The sequence below is a fragment of the Mercenaria mercenaria genome, chromosome 14 (genome assembly GCF_021730395.1).
Source record: "Mercenaria mercenaria strain notata chromosome 14, MADL_Memer_1, whole genome shotgun sequence".
Taxonomy (NCBI): Eukaryota; Metazoa; Mollusca; class Bivalvia; order Venerida; family Veneridae; genus Mercenaria; species Mercenaria mercenaria.
This window is the reverse complement of record NC_069374.1, coordinates 53,365,608-53,377,791: the sequence shown is the minus strand read 5'-3', so window position 1 is coordinate 53,377,791 and position 12,184 is coordinate 53,365,608. Positions and strand designations below refer to the sequence as shown.

The window sequence follows — 12,184 nt, the reverse complement described above, 5'->3', positions numbered from 1 at the left end:
AACAGTTGCTGTAAGTTCCTGTCATTGCTATCATAGGTAGTAGGGACAAAATCTCGTTCTGTGTTTTACAGCGTTTATTGAACTGAAGCCTTTTTACAAACAAAACTACCAGCCAGAATATGTAGTATATATATAACTGTCAATGCAAATGTTTGGAAAATCTTATTTTCAATTTAATATTCAGCCTGAATATGTTTAATCACTTTTCTTTTTGTCTTTTTTTTTCATTTCAAATTGCTTGCGCAAATGATCATAACAAGGGGGTGGGGGTTAGGAATTTAAGAATTTGTCATATATAAGAGCAGTTTGGATCTTCAAGTTTTTTTAATCCTTACTGATATTCTCTTTTTCAGAGCGATGCTGAATAATTACCAAGTAAGAAAGTTTAAGTATATCTATTTAATTAGTCATTCAAATGAGATCAATTGCATCTTAGCAACATTCTGTGATATTATTAGCTTTCTGTATAATTATGTGGTATATGGTTTGAAGATGTCGGTCGGTTGGTCTGTCTGCCTGTCTGTCTATAAGTCGGTCAGTATGTGGACCAATTGGTATCCGGATGATAACTCAAGAACGCTTTGGCCTAGGATCATGAAAATTGATAGGAAGGAAGGTTGGTCATGACCGCCAAATGACATCTATTGATTTGAAAGTCAGAAAGTTAAAGGTTAAGGTCACGGTAGTCCGAAACATATAAACGGTTTCCGGGTGATAACTCAAAAATGTTTTGCCTTGGATCATGAAAACTGACAAGGAAGTTTGTCACGACCAGAAAATAACCCCTAAAGAGTTTGAGGTCAAGATCACAGTGACCCAGAACAGTTAAACCGTTTCCGGGCGGTAATTTGAAAGCGCTTGGGCCTAGGATCACGAATTTGCTAGGGAGGGTGATCATAACCAGAAGATGACCCCTATTGATTTTGATGCCAGTAGGTTAAAGGTCAAGGTGACCAGGAACAGTTTAAGCGTATCAGGATGATAACTTGAGAACGTCTGGGCCTAGGATCACGAAACTTAATAGGAAAGAGATGTCCTCTATTGATTTGCAGTCAGAAGATTAAAGGGTCAATGTCACATAACTAGAGAATGCTTTGGTTTAAGATCACATTTGATACAGAGGTCACTTATTACTGGTAAATGACCCATTAATACTGAACTGGGGTCAGTACGTTAAATGTCCAGTGCACAGTGACCACGACCAAATAATTTCTGTTCCTTATGCAGTTACTGAATGCATCAAGGTGGGCATTTCGTGTTCTACGACTCTTGTCTGTTAGATTTTACTTAACATAAAAACGCCCAATGCATAGAGTTAGATCACTGTTAGAAATGTAAGTTTTATAACTGTTTATTAAATTGTGTGATTACTTCCCTTTATTGATATGAAAGTATATTTATACGATCGAGTATTTCTTTTGTGCAAAGATACTTAACTGTTCCATAAATACAACTTACCTGCTGACCCTTAAACTAATACAGACGATTTACCAACTATTTGAAGAGTCATTAGTGGCCTTAAACCTTGAAGTACCAATTTACTTGAGAACCGGTTGGAAACATTATCTGCCATATTACTGCCACGAAATGAAAGCAAATTTTATCGAAATTAGCCAGCTTTCTGCCACGAAGACAGTAGCTCTAAATTGTATATAATTTATGAATTTTCTTTCAATGAATTATAATTCATTAAACTAAAACAAATCAAACAGAAAGTAAATATTTTATGAGATGCAGGACCTGTGGATCGATCTTAAGAAAACTTTGTTTTCCATTTTGATGTAGGAAATAATAGTATGTTTATTCTGCCTTGGATTACTGACATTTAATACTTTGTGCAATAAACATACAATTGTACGCCATCCAGTAACATTTGTATGAAAAATGAACAATAAGAATTTCCAATTCTTTGATTAATATACGATGATAACAAAGGCAAATATAAGACCTATAGCCTCTGATCTTTATTTTTAATATTTTTTTATAGATATTCTATTGATATGCAATCCTATATCTACATTAAGTCTTTTAAACATTCAACGGTACTTTATTATTATGTATATCTTTTTATCCAGTAGATCAATCAAATCATCATCTACCTTTAAATTCAGTACTTCTTCTCCAGCGACTTCACCCTAAGCAATTAGTTTATTTTGTCTATATATTTTATTTTACTTGTTTATAATAATCAATTAATAAATTACCTTATTTACCAACTGTAGGAATTTTTATGCATAGTGGGATTTATTGTGATTTCTTTTCATTTTCGAGAATGTTTTATTTTTTAAAAATAGCTTTGATCACGTCTTTGTATTTTATCAAATTATATACTTTATTTTTTAAATCTTTTGCTTCTTTTCTTTCTTAGCTTCTTAGCTTCTGTCGAAGTTTTTATGTGTCCTATAGCTTTCTGTGTTGTATGAGCTGTTAATATTTTACATATCACTGGTTCCACCTTTTATAATATTGTCCACCTTCTCCCTAGTAATTTTTCCTAAGGATCCTTTGATATACTATGAAGACATTCGAACACTTTTGGTTGTGTCCTATATTCTTCTTGCTCAAACAAACTTATCGACACTTTTTCTTCTGCCATTTCTGTCATCGGTTTGTACAGGCAAAATTGATTTCTTTTCAGGTAATGTTACTAGCGGTTCACCCAGCGATTCTGGTGTGGTTTTTCTCCTGTTCCATCAGAAGAAGAGTTAGAGGAATCTAAGCATGAATTGTTTCTTTTCGAATGTTCGTAAATGCCCTTGTAAATCCTTGAGATAAGCAACTATCACAAAAAGTAACAAAAACGAAAGATCACGTAAAGCTCTTTTAAAGGGACTCTTCCTGAAACCATTTGCTAAGGTATTAATACCATTGATGTGAATGTATCCTTTATCACCATAAATGACGTAGAACTTTTATTAACAACACAATTGCAAAGCGCGTGCTATTTTTATGAATAAAGAGTTTGAGATTTCAACCTTCGCCTTTCCCTTCAACATCTCTTGCGAAGTTAACGTATGAAGTTGAAGATCGATTAAAATTCCTTGAGATTTCAAACTTTAGAATGAACCTTTCTTGTTTAAATTCGCCTATTCAATTTATCTGTAATTATGATTGTTTTTCTCGTGCATTTTGATATCAATTGTCCGAAAGTGCAGGACTTTTACATGAGGTTTCAGAAATGAAAATTAAATAAAAACATTTCAATTAACATAATCATCGCATGAATATCAGTGCTATTGCAAAAGATCATTTTATACAAATTGATGTCAGTATACAATATACGATTGTTAATCATGCATGAGAGAAAATAAAAATGATAATCATATCAACTTATTTTATTGTTGATGGTGTTCTTGAAATATATTACAGTTAATATTTTTAAAAACAAAAACATGAGACATCAACTACAACAAATGAATTTCTCGAAATACTTTGAAGTTAAGTTAAATATATGGGATAAAGCAAACACAAAAGGCTGTTAACTAGTATTTCATAGTTTTCATAATTTTCTTTTACTTTGAAATGGCACTTTTTACGTGGAATTTCTTTATAGACGCGTTTTTTGCTTGTAGCCTGTTCCTGTTGAAAATCTAACCTTTTAAAAGGTATGTTGATAACATGAGCCAATATACACAATTAATGAATTATACATGTAACAAGCGATTTGAAACAAATGTAAGATACTCTCGCGATAGCATACGTTTTGGCATCATGACACTCAGATTGACTCTGTATAATGCCAAACTCTCAGACAGCACAATATAATCGTGCCAAGTCACCATGTGTCTAGCGGAACAGTCAAGAACTGTTAGGTGGAGACGAAAATTGTCGCACAAAATAGCATGTGGGCATATACACGTATTTGTTTGAATATACTATTTCATAAGTAAAGCATGTGCAGATCAAGGAATTTTGGTTAGAGGGACACCAACTTTAAAGAGTGGGGTCACCAATTCAGGGGGAATTGGGGCGGGGGCGGGGTAGTAACACCGAGTTTCAAGACCGATATTCTTCGTAAAATGTAAGATGCAATGGGGGATTGACCTAAAATTCCCCTCTGCAATGCTCTGGGTCCGTGCATGTAAAGAATGGAGTTATCCCATACGGCTAACAGGAAACTTCTCGCATCATGATATCATAGATCTGAAATTGTCTGATATTTCAGAAAGAAAAATCCGTCTTACTAGTACAATGTTATGTTTATAATTAAAACGCAATTTTCTTATTAAGTGTCCGGCTGAAACGGACTGATTCTATTTGGAAGTTACAATAAAAAGTTATACCATATGATAATCGCGCGTTATCATTCATTTTTTTTAAGTAAAATGATTGGTATGCCATGTGCCTCCATCCAGATTCCAGTTTTTGATGCCGAGTATGTGGACAGAGTAGATGTACAAAGACTGAAGTTTTGACTTTCGTGATATCACATCTTCGGACGTTCAAAACTTCACTCCATACGACAAAAAGGCCCATCTGGTATAATCAATACCGCCTGAGTACATAAATATGCCGTAGAAGTTAAAGTTTGAACAACATCTCAAAGTTTCTCAAAATCAGTTGATAACTTCATACTTCCAGGTTCAGTTCGATATATTTAGTTAAAATCATAAGCCAAACAAAACTTAAATATTCTTATATTTATCGATGGTGTTTCGCATCAAATTTAGACCAGTTATACATATGGATAATCTAATAACTTAATAAGCTGAAATTCTGAAACTTAGCTTTTTATTTCACATAGCAATAAAGCCTTAAGTCTTAGTCTTACTTGAAATTACATGGAAAACTTTAGTAACAATGTCTGATATAAATAAAATACACGCATATCGGTGACGCTTTATCCCAAATATATATGAGAGACGTTGAAGACGAAGGCGAAGGATGAAATCTCAAACTCTCTAATAACGTAAAAGGAACTTAGGCTTTTATTTAACAATGTGTATTTTTTATATTTTTTATGTACTTATATTTTCTTAACCGGTAACATTTTAATACATGTACCATTACACTTTTTAACTTTTACTTCATTTAATAATATATATGAATGCATTTTTTTACTTCTCAATCCAACAAATTCAACAATGGGAATGCAAGTAGCCTCATCCTTATATTTGCCAATCATTACATTATTTTCGAAATAAAGTTCTGAGTCTGACTATAATCACTGTTTTAATTATATCCTTGTCTTGTGAACATCCGTATAGGCAGCTTTGGTACTTATTTCGTAACAGAGACTATCAGTGTCAGTAAAAGTTTTGCCAGGGTTTTCTACTTGTAATAAAAATCGTACATTAAGTATCTATAATTCCAATATGCACTCAGGCCTGTTTATTAACCTTCTGGAATTTTATTAATACTAAACAAATTGTTAGAAGCATTGTTTTGTAAACAAATGAAGACTTGGGTACATACTTCTTTAAAATCTGTTCATCATTAGTATAGTATCATTCCATTTTCTCAAATTCTACCGAAGAAACTTATGTACATTACATTTTACTTTGTCAAACTTATTGTTTAAAGATTTGCAGTTCTTTTAAATTCATAATCTTCCACAAGCATCTTTTCAGAAGCTAAAAACTAATAATTGTGACGATTATGCAGTTGTTTTGAAAATTCAAGATCACATTCAATAAAATTTTGATCTTTTTTTCAGTCAAATAAGATGTTGTTTTTCGATGCCAATTTTAAATGTCGGCTCATGGCCCATCCATAGAAGTTTTTTGCGTCAGTTACTTTTTCAATTAAGGATTATATTCTTTCATGTATTTATTTTTTGCTTTGCTGTAACGATTAACTATATGACTTATTCCTCCTTTCAATACAATATAAAGATACATATCAATATAAAATATCAAATCCAGACTAATTCCAGTTATTTTTAACATTGCATACTAAGCTAACCCGGGACTACTTAAGTATCGGCAAGAATCAAGTTAATAATATTCCAAGTAGAGTTCCTAAAATTTGCAAAAAACATTAGCTACAAGTAAGACATTAGCTTTTAGATGCAGATAATGCTAGTCTCTCTATGTTTTTATTTTGAATTCATTAGCGTCGGGGTGAAGCGTATATGCTATTTTAATTTCATTTGTTTTTAAAGTATTCATTTGAAGATTTCAAAATATCTCTCACAGGCATATAAATGTGAATCATATCAATTCTGTTAGCAAAACTCACTCTGACTCAGAATATCCAAATTTATATCTTTTTTCCAAGGGTTTTTGCTGTTCCACATTTTACTCGAGTTTTAGCTTCTGAGCACATTTTATCAACCCTGTATTCAAATTTTTTTGGATGCTGCCTAAGTGCTTTTATATGTTTTTGTTTTCAGTATTTTGTTCCACACACTGGTATTAAAAGAACACACTTCATTCTAATAATTTTTCATTAAAGGTAGTAAAGGTGTAATAGCAATGTTTACGAAATGGCATTTGCTTGGTATGTTCTTAAAGATGACCATGTTTCGCACTGTTTTGTAATTTTTAACAACTTTTACCATGCCGTTTTTTATAAATTTTGTATAACTTATGGTATCTCCCCTAGCTCAAGTAGAGACAAATTTCAAAGTGATGGCCCATATATAAACCATTTGCAGAGAACTCATTTTACCATTATTTTTAACAATACAATCATCAAACTATTGGTAAACAATTATAAAACATACAAAAAAAATATGAATATCATTTTATCTAGGGTTCCTCAAGTAAACGGATTTAATGATACAGAATTTTAATTTCAACGTTAAAAAAATAAGGTCGAATCCTATGTTTCTGTTTTAAATTTTGCTTACTTCATTCTAAAATAACCTTGGGGCAGACGTAAAACCTACCTAAATTTCTTCCACGAAATGTAGTCTAAAGAGTGAAAGCAAAATAGAGAACATTTACCGCATGTTACTGAATATTTTTTTACAGATGTGTAACTCTACCCTTTCTGTTTAAGTAGTAGACTCACTTTGAACAGCAAGAAATCGCTTATCAATTTTTTTTTCATTTTTGTACAATAAATCCAGCATAAGTCTTGAAAGAAGTAAAAACTTAATAGAAAATATCGAAAATAAGGGAAAAAATGAAAAAATCGGTCCCAATAGGGCTTGAACCTACACAACCACCCCCCACCCACTGAGAATTGCAGTAAAAGTGGGTTTTTGGTAGGAATTGGATACTCTTCAAAAAAGGAGGTATTCAATTACGCCGCTACTACCTTAAAAGATAAGGATCTACATTGCTTTCTGATTCATCAGCCAAGTCGCCATATGACCTATAATTGTGTCGGTGCGACGTTAAACCCAACAAAATAAAATAAATAAATTCATCAGCCATGTGTTCTTTTATTTCGTTGCTAGATATTTGTTCAAGTTTAGGTTTAATATGTACCTATTTTTCGTATCTTTATATGTGATATTTTATTATTCATATCACAATGTCATGAAGAATGCAAGTTATTTTGCTGTAATCATAAGATCAGTACGTCTGTTAACAATCTCGATATATTTTACTTACGGAAGAAAATATAAAAATAAACACCATAAATTACGTTTTGAAAAAAAAGCAATACGGTATTCTTAAAAATTCCCTATTTTTACCATATCTCAATATATTTTTCAATTATTATACTGTCTACCATTTAACACGTCCAGTAAAAAAATACAACAAATACAGGAATAGCAGGAGATAGTGCTAAAACAACCAAACAACCCATTATTTGTAATGCAGTATTTCGCAAATTGTTTAAACTTTTGTGAAAGCGACTGCACGTTTTTTAAGTGCGTAATTAATTGGTATGTCATTTTTTTATTATTCCACTGTTGTTTTTAACTTTTGAACTCATTTATATTATTTTTTAAAATCATTTATAGTAGTTCAAGACTTCAAGGCTACTAAACGAAGCCAAGCTATTAACTGTCAATGTAAACTTTCCATTCTGCTATGGCCTTTTTTTATTATAGTCTCGTTTTATAACTTTTCTCTATTCTAAAACCTTTCTGCTTAGTAAGCAAAATTCTGTTTAATTTTCATATTGTTTGTTCTTTGGTTTGTGTTCCACTATTACAAATAAATCGTCTCTCCAGTTAGGTGTATAACCTATTTCAAAATGCCCATTGATTCGCTCATACAGACTAAAGGCCTTAAATCTCCGATTTTAAACTTCGGTTTACTCAATAATACATTTATTTGAATGTTTACTTGCTACAGTTGGTGTCATGTTTATACTAAATTGCTTTGTGTTATTAAATTTGTTTACCATTTGAAATTATTCTAACATGTACAAGTACTTTTATTGCAATATAATTCCACATTATTGGTTTTTAAGACTTTTGTTATATCTTTCTATGACTACCGCCTTTCTCTCATTTAATGTGTGATACATAATTATTTTATATTTTTGGGAAAAAATGGTATGATAAGTTTTATCGTAATTTTTCACCGATAAATTTTCAGGAATTCTTCCGTTTGCATCTACATAATCATATGCATCTGTTATAAACTCCTGTTTGAATTTTAATGGAATTACCCAAGCATACTTGCTGAAACATTTATAAGAGATAATGAGTACTTTATATCTTTATTGTCCTTAGAAAACACTTATATGTCGACTAGGTCGGCTGATCAGTTTCATCCATTGTTAACGTTTACTCGGTGTTTTAGTTATTTCTGTTAAGTTAGTAAGTAATTCTTCTGCTAATTCATCACTCAAGTTTATTTCGGGGGATTTAGCCATCAATTTTATCTTAAAGGCTTCTCGCCTCTTCCGTTTATTGCGCGTCCAAGTTCGAGTTTAGATTTCATGATAATTGCTAATTTTATAATTAAGTATATCTTTTTCCTTCCATTACTTGGTACTTCAATACCCAAAATGAACTGCACATGTTGCTTTAAACATCAGTTCATCATTTTAGTTGTTACTTATTGATGATATATACTGTCAGTAAATTTTCTCTCTTTAAAACAATATATTTGTTATTTACTTTTTATCTATTATTATGGGGAAGACATATTTTTTTTGCTTTCGCCGTCTGTCTGACCGTCTGCCCGTCCACTGTCAGGACTTCGACGTGACTAATCAGTACAAACCCTAGTTGTGCATATTGCCTGCATCTTCCGCTTTGCTGCACAAAATGGCCATCAGAGCTTAAAATAGAAAAATCTTGTCCAGTTTCCACAGACCAAACAGCTGTCTGGAGTGATCAGTACCAACCTTAGTTGTGCATATCGCTGGCACGTTTCGCTTCGAAGCACAAAACCGCCACAAGAGCTATACATAGAAGAACTTGTCGGGTTTTACAAGATAAACTGCTAAACAGATTTCGTCGAAACTTCACAAAAGCGATCAGTACCAAGCCTTGATGTGCATGCTGCGGACAAGTCCCGCTTCGCTGCACAAAATGGACACCAGAGCTAAAGGTATACATGGGGGAGACATATGTATTTGTGACAAAATCACCTTCAAGTATGTATTTAAAACTGTCACTTATTATGCATCATTTATACTATAACTACTGCAAAAAACAACTGTCAAAACATTGCCTTCGTATATATTGATCCGTTTGGATAACCTCCACCAAAAGAGGCAATCAAATATATACTGCTACAGCATCGGTAATCAGGAGTTAAGTATTACATCAAGACAACACATATGTATTGTGCAGTTATTGTTGTTTATTTTTCATAAAAGTTTACAGGATGGCAGATTGTTTTATGGTTTATTGTGCAAAGTATAAAGTGTCGTGGTCTAAGACAGAATTAATATACTATTATTTCCTATCTGTTAAAGCAGAAATATTCTGGAGATCTTAATTTTCGCTTTATTCGCGAGGCCCTACATCTCGCCCTAAATTAATCCTCGCGTAAATATTCACCATAAGTATAATTCTTATTCAAGTATGATACTATTTTACAATTTAGAGAATACTACAACTTGCGACCATACTCAAAGTATCAAATGCGCGAAATTCTGACCCAGCCAAAATATGTCATTTTACAGCATTAAACTCAAACACAAAGTTTTCTAAAGAACCCCAAAATGTGTTTCTCATTAGGTATCTGCTTTATGTTGAATTTAATTTGCTTTAATAAATTATAATTTATTGAAAGTAAATTCATAAATTATACAAAGTTTCCAGCTATTGCCGAAACGCTGCTAAAATTTGCCTTCGTGGCAGAAAAGTGACAGATATTTTTTCTTGCCGATTCTCAAGTAAACTGGTATTTAAAGTGTTATGCCACAAATGACTACAAAATGCAGCTAACTTTTAGGGGTAACAGGTAAATTGTTTTCCTGGATTTTGCTTTTTGTAAATTAGTGCGTATAACTCCATAATCTATGCTATCTATAATTTCTGATGATGCATGTGCATTTGATAGATATTGTGGTTCGTAAAAAATCTAACCCTAAAACTGCAAATAGATTCGCCTTTTCTTAAAGAGAGGTTATAATGTTTTACATACTTGTTTGTGAACTACAGTGTATGTCAATCGTATAAAAAATTACTTTTGACTGCGAGTGCATTCTACTCCTGAAAAGTTAGGATGCCGCTTACAAGTACACTTGCCTTTATGTGTGCAACCAATCAGAAAGCATCATACTATTAACTAAATAACTAGTCTGCTTTAACTGTATTTATTATATTTAACCCTGGGAAATCATTCGTAATCAGTTTAGATAGCTACTAGGATTGGGCAAGATTCCTTGGACAGATTTAACGCAGAAGTGATCCCTTGCATTCATTTTGTGCACGAATGAGTGATTCTTTTCTGCTTTTACACCATGAGCTGAAAGACGTCTCCAAACCATTTCGTAGAATACCAAACACAGTCATCTTCAGTTGATCCATAAGGGAGACATTTTGTATTTTACCTATGAGTGATTTCATTTCGAGGTTGACTTCATCTCCCGTTAACCCTCTTCGAGACCATTTTAAATTCCCATGCACGCCTTGTATAGGCGGGGATTAAGACTTTCTGCAGTACGGCTATTGATGCAATTTATAAAGAGAATAATTAATGAATATTAATGAAACTCGTTGATTTTGTTATTCGTCCATCCTGTCTTAGATCAACACATTTATGACCTTGCGTCAAATTGTAAAGGGAAAAAGTATTACTGAATGTCCGGTATTAAATCAATACGTCTAAAAACTGATTGCTATATATAAATTTATGCCTGCGAGTTTAGGATTAATTGACTTAACATTTAAATCATTTAGTCGCAGAAGATTGAGAATCGACACTAAAACAAATATGAATTTAAGTATTTTAGACCTGTTTTATTCAGAGTAATTGCTAAAAGATGTTTTATTTAAAATTGTTATTGATAGTGTTTTAACTTAATATCATTTTTTTTTGGTTAATTTGTATCAGTATACAGTGTATTCATCTAAAATCTATATGATTATATATTGTGAGTAAATATAATATTAGGGCATTTTAAATCATATTTTCCTATCATATTTGTTTTGTTTTCTCATCCGTCTAGAGGCGAGTACCTAACCCAAAATGTACACCAAAATGCACTAGACTGGGTTTACTAATCAGCTACTTATACTTCCTTGATGTCAGTTTTATGTCCAGTAATACATTCTATAAAGTAAACAACTCTTTTTTAAAAATAAACTTCTAATGTCATTCTACATATAGATGCCTGATATCGTAGGAAGAATCCAAATGGCCAGACATCTACTCTGACGTCACACTCACGTATGCGCAGTCGAGCCCATGATGGGTATCTAAACTATTTTCATAAGAATACGAAAAGCGAAAATGTCATAAAATACTGCTTACGTGCAACCTATCACATTTAAATGGCAGTTAAATTGTGTGCTAAAGTCTACTTCCGAATAAGTGTCACTGGTAAAATACCTACTTATGAAACCCACTTTTGTTCTTCCAATTTAACCATGAATTGTGTAAATTTATCAGAAATGACAGAACACATGTCAATAAAGACCACTTTTCCCATTTCCCAATTGTTGTTTTTTTTAGAAAGATATGACTATATGTGCCTCTTGCAGGTGATTACTGATTCCTAACATTATTTTAAATTTGTTATAATCAATTTGATAACATGTATCAGTAAGTAAACAGAGTCAGCAAGCCGGGTATGTTATTATTTTGCTTTGTATTCGTTCTATGCACACACACAAGTCCACGCACACGCGGACACACGGCGCGCACACACACAC

At 32.4% G+C, this 12,184-nt stretch overlaps 1 protein-coding gene across 1 annotated transcript in view; it reads right to left on the bottom strand.

Annotated features, from left to right (window-relative positions):
* LOC123527580 (uncharacterized) overlaps window positions 1-12,184 on the bottom strand; it is a 60,298-nt gene that overhangs the window by 23,820 nt on the left and 24,294 nt on the right. The gene's annotated exons all lie outside the window — the stretch shown is intronic.